The sequence below is a fragment of the Astyanax mexicanus genome, chromosome 1 (assembly GCF_023375975.1).
Source record: "Astyanax mexicanus isolate ESR-SI-001 chromosome 1, AstMex3_surface, whole genome shotgun sequence".
Classification (NCBI taxonomy): domain Eukaryota; kingdom Metazoa; phylum Chordata; class Actinopteri; order Characiformes; family Acestrorhamphidae; genus Astyanax; species Astyanax mexicanus.
The window spans coordinates 26,197,258-26,212,419 of NC_064408.1; positions in this window are offsets into that span (position 1 = coordinate 26,197,258).

Here is a 15,162-nt window from a genome sequence, read left to right on the forward strand (position 1 = left end):
ATTGGTTGTTTTGACGCTGCCGTCGACTCAGTGACACAGTGTTCAAAATTACACATTTTGTTTGCAAAAGGCCAAACCAGTGTCAAAACCTTTAAAATATGCAACAAAAGCAAATTTAGCCTTCAAACAACTCACATTTGACACAAGTGTATGAACACCTCCAATCAATCATTACACATTGGGCAACAAAATACAAAATACAGCACTCATGTGTGAATCAGTGACCATTGCTTGTCATTGTAGTCTATATGTGACTGTATGTAGTCAAATTTACCCTCTAGCAAAAAAAATGCATCCAGAATCAGATATGCTTTGATGCAAATTTTATTAATTAAATGCTTAATTTTTTTAGACTGTGGCTGACAAATGAAATATTCCAACTGAAAATACATGGAAATAAAAATAAAATCCATTACTGTGTAAGAAATTATGAAAAAACACAGAATTTTACAGTAAACAACGAAAAACTATAGTAGGTCTATACTATAAGAGTATAAGCGATAGCCACAAGTGATACTCTTCTGTCTCTTCTAGTCTCCTCTTTCTTGAAGCCTGGGCCACAAGGCCTCATCCACATCGCATTCAATATTCTCTCGTGCAATGCACCGAGGGAAAAATCGTCTATCATGCCTGATCCATCCTTGACATGCCTCTGCATCTATATCTTGGGCAGCAGCAGTCATTGCATTGAGCAAGGGCATCTGTTCATAGGGTCGGTGATTATATACACTCTAAGAAATATAAGTACAGATTTGTACTTAAAAGAGTACAAAGCTTGTCGCTGGGGCTGTACCTTATATTGAGGTACAAAAAAGTACCTTTCAGTGAAAGTCCTTTTTTGTACCCATGGTTTTTGTGCCAATAAAGATTATAAAAATTATAAACATTATCATCAACTAAATATGTGTCGAGAACTTGATGATCCAAAATTGTCTGGTTTTTAAATAAAAATGTGCAATTAAAATATATATTGTGTATTAGTGCAGTGATACAGAATACTGAATGTACCTTTTGGCCGAATAAATGGTACAATTTTGTACTTATTGCTGTTCGGAATGACTTTGTACTTCAGAGGGAACAAATCTGACCCTGTAAAGACCAATATTATACCTTTGAGGGTACAATTATGAAGAATGTACCCTTCAGTACAAAAAAGTACTCATATCGTACCTCTGTTTTTTAGAGTGTACCTTCCATCTCCATGCACTAAAGAATTCCTCTATGGGATTTAAAAACGGAGAGTATGGAGGAAGAAATTGTACCATCATCCGACAGTGCACTGCAAACCACTCATTCACAATACGAGAGTGGTGGAACGCCACATTGTCCCAGATAATCACGAACCGTGGCATGCCAGGCCTCAACAGGCCTCGCTCCTGAGGTGGGATCAGGATGTCATAAAGGGCATTCAGGAATGCTATGAGACGCTCAGTGTTGTATGGGCCAATGGTAGGAATATGGCACAGGACGCCATCATTGGAGATGGCAGCACACATAGTTATATTGGCACCACTCTGCCCTAGAACAGTAATAGTGGCCCTATTCCCAATGAGGTTCCTTCCTCGTCTCCTTACTTTACAAAGATTGAAGCCGGCTTCGTCGACATAAATGAAGATATGATGTGCCCCCTCAGCTTCAAGCTCCATTATTCGCTAAATAATACAAAGGCAAAATTACAATTATGTCAAAGTGACTCCAGTTCACTCTACAGTAACTGCATGATATAACAAGGATTACGAGGATAGTACTGTTGTGTTTCCTTACCTCCACATATTGGCATCTGGCCTCCTTCACAGCTTCAGAGTTCCTCTGAAAAGGAACTCTATAGAGCTGTTTCATGGCCATATGATTCCTTCGGAGGACGCGGTCAATTGTGGCCTCACTCACAGTATGGATGTTCCTAAATACTCCCTGATCAGCAATCACTGCTGCCTTGATTTCACGCAGCCTAATGGCATTATTTGCCAGAACCATGTTGACAACGGCTGCCTCCTGTTCAGCATTAAAAATTCTCCCTCTACCACCACCGACTGGTAGTCTTTCGATTCTATAAAGAATACATGAAATGTGGACAAAATTACACGAAGTAATGTAAATCACTGCAGATACTGTATTTCTGTATATACTGTATAGCAACATTACCTGTTCTCCTGTTGAAAAACTCTAACAATGGATGCAACAGTGTTTCTGTTGAGAACAGGTTGGACTCTCTGTCCAGCTTCTCTCAATGAAAGGCCATGATTTACAACATGATCAATCACAGTTGCCCGAATTTCATCGGTAACTTGAGCCCTTCCAGCTATACCTCTACCTCGCACACGGACTCCTCTTCCTCTGACCCCTCTACCTCTTACTCTCACTCTTCCTCTCATCTGCATTAGACCTCCTCGATCCATGCTTGCAAAGAACAACACAGGCCTGCAGACTGATTGCAAATTTAAATATTCTGTGAAGAAGTGTCAACCAGGTGCTTTCAGTGATGTAATAATGATCAGCGAGTGTCTAAGAGTTTGGAGCTTATGGTTTCTGTTCTGTAACCAAAGTTAAACTCCTGAAGTTTGGACTTCTTGAATGACATCTGCGTTAACTGTTTTGCAAAAGGGTGTGAAAACTGTGTTAATCCAATGAGAATGGGTTAACAAATTTACAAGAGGTGTCTTCTGCTCTGCTGAGATGGTGATGATGAAGACTGAGAGGTTCCCAGTTTCTTCAAACAGGTCAAAGCAATCAATAAAAACTGTATTACATGGTCCACCAATGTTGCCCGTATTTCATTTGAAAGAATGCCTCGTCTTTGCCTTCCTCTTCCTCGTCCTCTTTGGCCTGCTAGGCCTCCTCTTACTCTGACTCTTCCTCTGTGCTCCTGTTGCTCCATCATCTCGCCTTACACCTGTATCAGTCTCTTGAGGCCTCTTTTATACTCTGACAAATGATTGAAACGTTCTGCTAATTAAGTTTGCACAGGTGCAACTTGTGTGAGACCACTTGGTAATTAAGGTTTCTTATTTGAGGGGCAGTGATTCTTAGGTGACCAAGGTGTTCTAAATGATGCAATTTGTGTTTAGGGATTTGCAAAGCTGTGATTTAGAATGATATTTGAGTGAGAACATATAAAATTGTGTTTAGAGTTTAGCAGTTTGGAGTCACAATGTTGACACATGAGCTTCATGTTTTTGGATTTGTGTGCATAGTTCCACATTTTTTGTGTAAACATTTGGGAAAAACTGTAAAAACTTTAAAATATGTTGAAAATTGTTTATTAGGCATTTATAATGATTGTATTTTATAAAATGCATAATTCAGTAATGTTAAAACTTTAAAGAACATTTCTGCTATTTTATTGGCTTCCGTCAGTAACACGTCATTTCCACTGCATGTACGTGAGTAGCCAAATTGCTGTTAGAGACGTTGGAAGCAACACAGTTTTTTGACCGAGCTGTAGGAGTCCAGTCTAGTGTTTGTCTTTGTTTTTTATAAGTAAACCTTTGAAAAGAAGATTCGGACTCTCTCGCGTTTTTTCAAATACTGGTTGTTAGACTGACAGCAAAAGGTGGTACAAAAGGAGTAACAAGAAGTGCCACTACAACAATTATAGTTGATAAATCGGGAAGCTTATTGGTAAATTGTTGGGCTGTAAAAGGCGTTATTTAACGTTTCATAGAGTAGCTGGGGGATGTATGAATATTATGACTAAGATGTCATTTAAATGAAATAAGGTAATGATCTGAAATTGCGGAGGTTTGAGAATGAATATTCAAGTTATCTATGCTAACACCCAGGGTCAAAACTAAATCCAGAGTATGATTACAGTAATGAGTAGGTCCTGTTATATTTTAAACAATACCAACTAAAATCGATGTGAATGTCTTTTTTAGTGGATCATCCAATTTTTTGAAATAAATGTTGAAGTCTCCAACTATAATCACTTTATCACTGCATACTGCTAAGTCTGAAAAATAACTAAATTGGTTTAAAAAATTCTAGATAGGGCCCTGGTGATCTGTAGATATTAATTAATGAAATGCATTCTTTTTTGTAATTGGATTAATTATACTGGTGTAAAGCTCAAAAGAAGTAAAATTATCATAGTGTTTCTGATTGCTAACTAAGGTATTTCGGAAAAGTATGCAGACCCCACCTCCTCTACCAGACAATTTTGGATTGTGTATATAATTATAGCCTGCAGGGGTGGCTTCATTTAATGCTACATTGCACGGATATTGAGATAGTGAGGTCCTACAAGTACCTGGGTGTCCACCTCAACAACAAGCTGGACTGGACTGACAACACGGCTGCTCTCTACAGGAAAGGTCAGAGCAGACTGCATCTCCTGAGGAGACTCCGGTCCTTTGGCGTGCACGGGCCACTCCTGAGGACCTTCTTTGATGCCGTGGTGGCATCAGCCATCTTTTATGGAGTGGTCTGCTGGGGCAGCAGCATCTCCACCGCTGACAGGAAGAGACTGAACAGGGGTGGGTTTCCCAAAAGCTTCGTAACGCTAAGAACTTTGTTAACTCGTACTTAAGATTGATCGTTAATTAAAGAGTGTTTCCCAAACCCGTGCGTAACTAAAGTACTACGTAAACTCGCTCGCAGATTAACGAGTAATCTGACCCAGTCATTATTCTTAACATTCTACTATTTTGCTTGCAGTTCACCAACTTAAACACCAGGGATCGCCAATTTTGAGGGAGAAAAAATATTATTTCCGTGGTTGAATCTATATTGTATTGTATTGTATTGTATTGTATTATATTATTTTAAAATCATATTATAAAATTGTATTATATTATATTATATTATAATGCCACATTTTATCTGTAGCTTGCAGTCTAACTGGGCATGTTTAAATCAAACCCACAAATAAATCATAAAATCCAGGTAGAGCTCTTGACATTAATGCTGCAATGAATACAATCAATGAATTCCTGCAGATGATGCTCATAGTCCAAGTCTGTGCATTCTGTAACCAGGCTGTTACTGTGCCATACACGCACCTATACACAGGCCGGGAATTACAGCACAACAATATATTTCCATGCTATTGGGAATATCCCTGGTATTGTAGGTCCGGTGCAGGGGACATCTAATATTATTTCATAATCAGGTGCTTCTAACCAAAATTGTTGCCTTTCATCCGTGCAAACTCTGGGGTGTATCAGCTCGCAAAGTCAAAAACTTCAATGTTCAATGTTTTTTTATTTTTTTATGTAATTTATTTTCTACATTGTAGATTAATATTAAAACCATGAAAACTATTAATTGACGCATATGGAATTATCTAGTAGACAAAAAGATGCATGGCCTTCACAATCCCCTGACTTAAACCTAACTGAGATGGTCATTTGGGATGAGCTGGAGTTTCACAGCTAAAAACAGCAACTATTGTTCAGCACCTCCAGAAACTTTTTCAAGACAACTATTCCAGATGACTCTCCCTCATGAAGACACTGAGATTAAAATACCAAGAGTGTGCAGATCTGTCCTCAAAGATAAATGTATAAAGTATAAAACATATTCTGGTTGGTTTAAATATTTGGCTCATAAAATCATGTGTTCCTATATAAAAAAAAAAAAAAAAATTCTGCCTCAGCCTCAGCCCTCAGCTCCCCAGTGGAAGTCCTTTTTGAGTGAGTGCTGAGGTTCAGTTTTTATATACCTGTCCCAGCTGGCTGTTTAATCAGTCCTGATGCAGACCAGCTGAGACAGGCATGGCTTTGCGCTCCGGCGTTTGGCGGACCCACAACTCCACCGCCTCCTCACGCCACAATAGGGGTATTGTAGGGGCAAAGTACATCCTTTTGTAATTTAAATATCAAAATATGTATAATGTTGTTGATTAAAATCACATTTCTACATTTTTAGGGTGTAATAGTGAATAAATACTGCATATTGGCAGTGCTAAATTGATATTTGTGGATCGATTGAGTGTGCTGTGTTGGGGGAGGAGTCAATAAAGACGTTCTTTAACCTTGTTCTTTAATTTTCGCTTTGCGAAGCTCTTTGGGAAACACTCGCAGAACTGGCTCGTTCTTTACTCACGTCATTCGTTAGTTCGTTCGTCATTCGCTAAGATTGATCGTTTTCGGGAAACCCACCCCAGAATCATCAGGAAGTCCAGCTCTGTCCTGGGGTGTCCTCTAGACCCAGTGGAGGTGGTGGGAGACATGAGAATGAGGACTAAGCTTAAGAACATGCTGATGAACCTGTCCCACCCCATGCACCACTCTCTGACAGCACTGAGCAGCTCTTCAGTGCCCAGCTGCTGCACCCGCACTGTGTGAAGGAGAGATACCGCAGGTCCTTCCTTCCACACCATCAGACTGTACAACACACCACGCTCTCAGTAAACACTAGTTTACTATCTCAGGACTTCATACAAACCTACATACTACTCAGTGTAGCTGTAATGCTTACCTTGTGCAATATTCATCTCACTACGTATACTGTGATTCCCTTATCACCATTTGTGCAATATGTTTTTTACATGCAATATTTTTCTCACCTTTTTATCTACTATTTATTTAATATTTATTCACTGTTACTCTTTGTGCAATAATACTGGTCACACCCTACCATAATCATATCTCTATGCACAATATAATTTTTTAAGTATCATTATATATTTCATGTTATTGTTTTTGTATACATAGTTTTTATTATTATTTCTATTTGTTTATTATTTTTTTTCCTGACCTGTTCTGATCAGTTATCATTTCATTCACTATAACTGCTTTTGAATTTAGAGATCTAATACTAATTAAACCAATCTTTAGGTTTGAAGTGTTAGTGTGACAGTCTGGATACTATTTTTTAATATAAGTTAAGTTATTTAGATTGACTGTTTGAATTTTTCAACGTTTTTGTTTGACTCGGGGGACAGACACAGTCTGAATACATTGGTTTCTAGGTAATGTCTCTTTGCAGCTCGCAGACGGTCGGTTAAGCCTCTCTGTCTGCGGCCTGGTCCCGGCTCTGGATTGTCAGCAGCTTCTAACACTACTCTGCCGACTAGCTAAAAGACTATGTGCTATGCTGCATGAAAGTAAGGCAGCACCCTCCCGCGTGTGGTGGACACCATCCTACCTAAAAGACCAGGCTTTACATTCTACATGTAATTCATTTCAAACTGTATGGTGTGCATGTCTACTTCAAGCACACATGCATTATATATATATATATATATATATATATAAATATATATTTATATATATATTATTATTATTATTATTATTAATATTATCAAATTAAAATAAACAATATATTATTCTATGCTTTTTGTTCATTTCTTTTTTTTGTACAAGTGATAAAAGCCAATTTCCAACTGAAATGTTCATATTATGCAACTCTGTTTTCCTTTTTTTCCTTTAATTTTTTATTAAACTCAAGAAAAGGTGATAAAGCAGTTTCTTCAACAAGATACAATAAGGGTATGTTCTTCAATTGTTTGCAAGTTTCTAAGAAGCTGTTAAAGTCTGTTACTGTCCAGGAACACACTATTCAGCATAAGGAGACCGAATGATGTGTTCATGATATGATTCCGTACTTTGACGATTGATAACATGATGTGGAACAAGAAATAAGAGGAATGCTCTAACTAATTGAATTTCTTGACCTTGTTCGACTGGGGAAAAAATCATGTATTGGTTTTCCTCTTTTGTTCCACTAGAAACACTTTGATTGTGATGACAATTTCCTGTCTGTGTTCACTGTGAGTTCTGAAGAATTCACGAAAGAGGATCCAATCCTGAATCAAGAGCAAACAGGTAAAGCATTAATGCTTCTAACTGATCACACACGGAGACCACCGTTAAATGACCTACACTAATATTATATTATAAGACAATTGTTCTGGATCTGATTTAAACACATGCAAAGATACCTGAGCTAAAGGACCTCTTGAGGAAGTACAACATCAATCAAATTAATGAGACAACACATCACTACATACTCTGGATACTCTGGAGCTCTGGGAATCCTCTCCCTAATTCAAGGTTCCAAGGAGAGTGATGCCAAAATGGTAAATCACAATACTAATTTATACTGCATATATTTATATATTTATTTCAGCATTAGTTTACTTTTGCCTGTAAGCTTTGAATGTTGTGTAGCCTGATTAATAATAATAATAATGAGGTCTGTTTATCTACAGTGTTTGTTTTACTGAGAAAAAAATTTGACAGAAAAAAAATTTACTCCCTTATCACTTGAAATGCTTTTGGGGGTGAACACGCACATCCCTCCTCCAATGCATGAATATAAGAAGTCAGTCACCACACCTTTTTAAACTGATTACTAGGCAATCAAAATTCTCACAGGAAAGTTCCATATCCCCAGGTCTGATCATCATTACAGTGGGAGTATGTGCAGCACAATCCTGGATTTGAACTCACAATGCTTAACCATAGTGTCAGACTCTTGGTCTGTTGGGCCATACGAGCAATATTAATTATTTGGGAGAATAAAATGGAATTTAAAGGTAGAATAGGACATGAATGTCAGTGTAACATTTAAAGGTCTTATTCCATTGTTTTTCATTCATTTTAAAATGTCTAGTTGTGGTCTCTAGTATGAATGTATGCCCTGTAAGCTGTTTTTTGTTAATCTGGTATAATTCTGCATTAGTCTGGTGGAGGAGTGGGCGGGACAGAATGACAGGATTCCGGCTCTTGCTCATGAATGTTCATACATGCAAATATAATCATTACACAAGACAGCCAACTAGCTAGTGTAAACAGAACTATTTCATTTATTTCATGAGTAAATAATAAACACTGAGATAATTGGAAGCTCTAGATATTTACTAATTAGCTATTTTACACTGAATTTTTACTGAATTTCGCTTTTTATCGAGTTACGGCTTGAATTCCAGGTACCTAATTAAAAAGACCATTGAGTCATAGCACAACATTTATAAGCCATGTCAAGTCAAGAGGCTTTTACTGTCATCACATCTGAGTACAGGTACACAGTGCAACAAATTAAGTTCCTCCGGAATAGGGTTGCAGCGGTAACCGGTTTCACGGTATACCATGGTATTAAAATGCACGGTTATCATACCGTGTGTGTTTGCTTATTACCGGTAAAACGCAAGCCAGCGGAGAAACTCACCCGCGCATGCGCAACTCTGCTCCGCTTCAGCTACTCAGCACACAGTGGTGAGAACAGCAGAAAGTGCATCAGACTAAACAAATCTCCGTCCGCCTAAAAAAAGGCTAAACTAAAATCAGCAGTGTGGGGCTATTTCAGATACCCGCTGAACGCACCCGAGGATGGGTGATCAGATTTGTAATCAATGTGACCATAAAGTCACAGCTAAAGGTGGACAAACCTGTTCTCCCATCTCCGAGAACACCACTCCGCTGTGCAGCGCAAAGTATGTGTTTAGTTTATAATTTTAATCTGAACCTAAATAAAACCTCTTTGTAGTCGTGCACAACCCATGCGGTAAGCGCCCGCAAAAGCGCCGAGTTATCCGAAATTTGGGCACGCAGGTACAGGCGTATAGTGCGTTCTACGACGGATTCACGTGTCCGTTTAAAGGTCCTGGCCGGACTGGATGTGAAAGACGCCGTTCATTTACATGCGTTCATTTTATATGTTAAAACCAGACTCGGTGTGAAAGCCTTAAAATAGAAATCTCTATTGTGAGGATCATGTCAGAAATAAATCCCCTCTTTCTGCAGTATCTGGTTATATACCAACTTTGCAGTAAAACATACGTTTACAACAGTTGTTGATCAGACACTAACCCAGGCTTAGTTTATCAGATATTAAATAATTTAAACTTAAATAATTGTACTGAATATTTTAAATACAGGATCTTTACTTCTTAGAGGACATGTAATGTGTGTAACGTGTGTGTGTGTATATATATATATATATATATATATATATATATATATATATATTTTTTTTTTTTTTATATATATATATATATATATATATATATATATATATATATATATATATATATATACACTCTTAATGCCCTTAAGAGTAGTGGAAAAACCTGGTTTCCTTCACCTGATGGTGTACAGCTTATTTTTTTTAAGGAGACATTAAAATTATAATTGTTCCAGGTTTCTACAATAAATAGTTAATTGAACAAAAAACCTTTGTTGTAATATCTTTAAGGGTCAGTTTAATAATATATGTAACAAACTGTGATACCGTGATAACCGTGATACCGCGGTATTTTCTGAGACGGTTATCATACCGTGAAAATCTCATACCGTTGCAACCCTACTCCGGAACTACAGTGCAACATGGAACAGGAAAAAAATAGACAACAAAGTGCAGACATGCAGCAAATGTCCATCATAGAAATATAACTAGGGATCCTTTGATACCACTTTTTTCTTACCCATATCCATACCAGCTTTTCTGGTATCTGCCGATCCCGAGTACAGATACCGATACCAACTGTATTATCCTGAATAAGATATAAAAACCTGGTTGGCTGCAGTTTCCGCTTTTTTTTTTAAAGATCTGATAAGATGATTGGCTGCAGTAGATAATGATTGACAAGGAGCTGCTGTTGTGTATGTGTTCGGGATTCAGACACAGTCTCAATCTTTAAGTCTAGACTGAAAACTTACTTGTTTAGTTTAGCTTTTGGTAATTAATGTTTTTCCCTTTAGATAAGGCTGCAGATTCAGGGGTTCATGGACAGAGGGAATTGTGGGTAAACTGAGATGCTGGTGCTGTTGTTCTCCCACTGCACACGGTCACTCAGGTTTGTGGACGGTGGAGTGGGTGGATGGCGGTGTTTCAGGGTGCCTCCATGTCTATGTTACCTTCTGGCTCTCTGCCTTTAGTTAGGCTGTTTTATTCAGTTCTGCCGGAGTCATTTGCCACACTCTGATAATGTTTTAATATTCTCAGTTTTGCATAAATCCAGTCAAAACTAATTCCATCTCTCTGCTTTCCTCCGAGTTACTGACTGCCCACCTGTCTGACCCGATACCGATGTTGGACCCTCAGGCTCTCGCGTCTCCTGTCCGGCCAGACTGATGGAAGTTTCTGAAGTTAGCTCTTCTCCACCACCACCACAGATCAGCTGCTCATCGTCCATCTTACTCTCCACTACAGATTACATCCAAGCCATTAGTGGCGCTATTACACTCCTGAGTACATAAAACCTATATGGATGTATAAAAGACTTTTTAAATTTTAATTTAAAAGCCGTTTGACCAGTGGTAGGATGGTCCCCCCTCAAATGTGAGTCTTGGTCCTCCCAAGGTTTCTTCCTCCTCCTGCAGCTCTGAGGGAGTTTTTCCTTGCCTCCGCGCTCACTGGGGGTTCTGTATTCTGTATTTTCTATGTGTAATGTTTTGCCTGATTCTTTGTCCTGTAATCATGTTTCTGTAAAGCTGCTTTGTGCCAACACCTGTTGTAAAAAGCGCTATACAAATAAATTTGATTTGATTTGTTGTCGACATAAAATCATTCAATTGAACATGTAACGACCAAAAAAACAGTGCCAGTATCTGCTTGAGCACCTTCTCGTTTGGCTCTTACTGCCCTTACTGCCCCAAAGTGCCCTTTTATCAAATGTATTTATTAAGTGTATGTGTGAAAGTCATCCCCTTTTTGGCAGGGAAACTACTGTATTTTACCCCTCATTCCCACCGTCTTTACGTATTAGCTTCTCCCCCGCTTCTCAGTTGAAACAACCAACCCCCCATCCCGCAGCCCCCCCTGCTCCATGTGCCACCTTTTGACTTTGAGCATCTGCCCCTCCGAATGTCTCTGCACGGCCATGGGGTTCAGTACAGTCTTTGTGTGTGTGAGTTGGGTGGAGAGGTTCTGTTCAGTGTAGGTGTGTGGTGGATGGGGGGGTCAGTGTTCAGGAGTCTGACTGCCTGTGGATGAAGCTGTTGCATCTTCTCTTCTTGCTTTTTCTGATCGACTTGTTTTTCTGAATATTTTCTTTTAATACCACTGCAGACAATGAAGGTTGAGGAACAGTTTCATGTGCAGAATGTATAAACTCAGAGAGACCTTTTGTATTTCACAAAGAACAATAAAAAGTGGATTTTAGCAGGAGGACACATTTAAATAATGTTATATAATGAACATATACTGTAATTTTCCAGAAACGCTGCCATATTCTGGACCAAGCTGGTTAGAAATAGAGCTTTAACTGCATTTGAGTATTTCACAGTACACTGTGTTTACAGACATTAATTTCTGAAAGTATTCCTGAGCTCATGAAATGCCTGCTTTTAATGCTGTGCTGCCTGAAAGCCTGAAGATCACCAGCAACTAATACTGACCGCCTTTGCAATATTACATTGAGGATCTCTACTGATATTTGCTTCTGAGAGAAATAATCATACTGCATGCAGTAAAATAAAGGTCTGTGGTGGGTTTCCCGAAAGCTTCGTAACGCTAAGAACTTTGTTAACTTGTACTTAAGATTGATCTGTAATTTAAGAGTGTTTCCCAAACCTGTATGTAACTAAAGTACTACGTGAACTTGCTCGCAGATTAACGAGTAATCTGACCCAGTCATTATTCAGAAAGAAGAGGAAACTCTGCTTGCAGTTCAACACCTTAAACACCAGGGACTGCCAATTTTGAGAGATTTTTTTTCCTGTTATTTTATATTATATTATATTATATTATATTATAATGCCAACTTTGTCTGTAGCTTGTAGTCTAACTGGGCATATTGGAATTGACCAATCAAACCCACGAATAAATCATTAATATCCAGATTAGCGATGGTAGAGATCTTGATTAATTCTGCAATCAATGCAATCAATAAATTCCCACAAATGATGCTCACAGTTTAAGCAAAGCTGCAAAGTCTCCAAGTCCGTGGATTCTGTAATCAGGCTGTTACTGTGGAATACAAAGTCTTCAAGTCTGTGAACATCTCAATCAGTTGGACACGTCTTAATCAATGTTTTATTTTTTTAATTTAATTATTTTTTTACATTGTAGATTAATATTAAAATCATTAAAACTATTAACTGATGCATATGTAATTATCTAGTAGACAAAAAGTTGCATGGCCTTCACAATCTCCTGATCTTAACCTGATGAAATGATATGGTGATTTGGGATGAGCTGGAGCGTCACAGCATGAAGGAAAAGCAGCCACGTATTGTTCAGTACCTCCAGGAACTCCTTCAAGACGCTGAGAAAACTACTCTCCCTCATGAAAACACTGAGGTTAAAATATGATGCCTGGTTGGCTTAAATTTTTTGTTTATAAAATCATGTGTTCCTGTAAATAAATAAATAAATTAATTAATTAACAAACTATGTATATATATATATATATATATATATATATATATATATATATATATATATATATATATATATGACTAAAATAATTTAGTTTAAAACATTAAAAAATCAATTTAAAAAAGTTTCATGTTTTAAAATGGATTAGATTTTTGATTATTTATTTAGTCATATGCATCTTTAGTAGTATTTTATCAATGCCAAAGTACATCTTTTTGTAATAAAAATGTCAGAATATTTATAATGTTGTGTATTACAACATATTTCTAAGTTTTTTGGACATAATAATAAATAAATACTGCGTATTGTCAGTGTTGAATCGATGTTTGTGGTTCAATTGAGCGAACTGTTTTGGGGGAGGAGTCAAAAAAGACATTCCTTAAACTTGTTCACTAATTTTCACTTTGCAAAGCTCTTTGGGAAACACTCGCAGAGCTGGCTCGTTCTTTACTCACGTAAAGTTAGTTCGTTTGTTATTCGCTAAAATTGATTGTTTTCAGGAAACCCACCCCTGGTCTGTTTTGCCTATCCATTTTTGTAAAGGCAGGGTTCATTTTAAGTGTTTTTAGTCATGGTATATTTATTTTATATACAATGCAAAAGTAACACATATACAGCTCTGGAAAAAAATATTGTATATATCACATCAAAATAATCAGTGTCTCTTATTTAACTATTTATAGGTATATGTTTGAGTAAAATGAACAGTGGTGTTTTATTCTATAAACTATGGACAACAGTAAATATATTATATTTATAAAAATATTGTATTTTTTTTTTAATAAAGAGGGTATATTTGCAGAAAATAAGAAATGGTTAAACTAATAGTCACAGATCCTCCACCAAATTTCACAGTGAGTGCAAGTACACATCTGCAGGTCTCCATCTAAACATTTGATTGCCAGGTCTTGAGTAAAGCTGAAAATTGGACTCATTAGAGAAGATGACCTCAATCCAGTCCTCTATTGTCCGATTCTTATGTTTTTTTTGCAAACTTCAGCCTGGCTTTTCTTTGCTTCTCATTGAAGAAGGTCCTTTTTTTAGCGAGTCCTGCCTCTAAGTGTTCTTTCCATGCACTTCCTGGTAGCTGCCATTTGCCATTCTTTTTATAGGTCTCTTAATGTCATCCTATGGTTGCTGACTGACATTTAAATTTGATGTTGATGTGAAGTTGATGGTCAATCTCAACACCTAAACCTCATTGAAAAACCTCTGAATGTAATCATGTAAGATGTAAGTTGGATGGTCACAAGCTGCTTGAACTGTTGTGCCAGGAGTGGAATAAGGTCACCAAAAAGCAGTAGAGGGCATGCCAAGATGCATGAAAGCTGTGATTAAAAATCAGGGTAATTCCACCAAATATTGATTTCTGAACTCTAAAAACATTAGCATTAGCATTATTTAAGCTTTGAAAGCACTGTACTTGTACATTTTACTTTACATTTCTCATTTTCTGCAAATAAATGCTCTAAATGACAATATTGGTATTTGGAACTTGGGAGAAATGTTGTCAGTGGTTTATACAATAAAACCACATATACCTATAAATAGTTAAGTCAAAGAAACTGATTATTTTGAAGTGGTTTAATATTTAGTTATTTTTAGTTGTTTTTCAGGTAAAAAGCAGAACTTCTAGCTCTTGGGGTACGATAGCATCTCCTTAGCTCCGTGTAGCCGGTTGCAACGCACAATGACGAGCTAAAATCCATAAGGACTCGATGACAATGTAAAATATATAGACTGTGCATATGCTCTGGAACACGCATGAATTTGCCAATTTTATAGCTTCATATAAATTAGGAGTCAGACAGGGAGGGGTAGAGATTTTCACTGGGATATGCTGATCGATGTCTGAGTGTAAATTCTCCTGTGCTTGTCAATAAACCTGTGAGTGTTGGA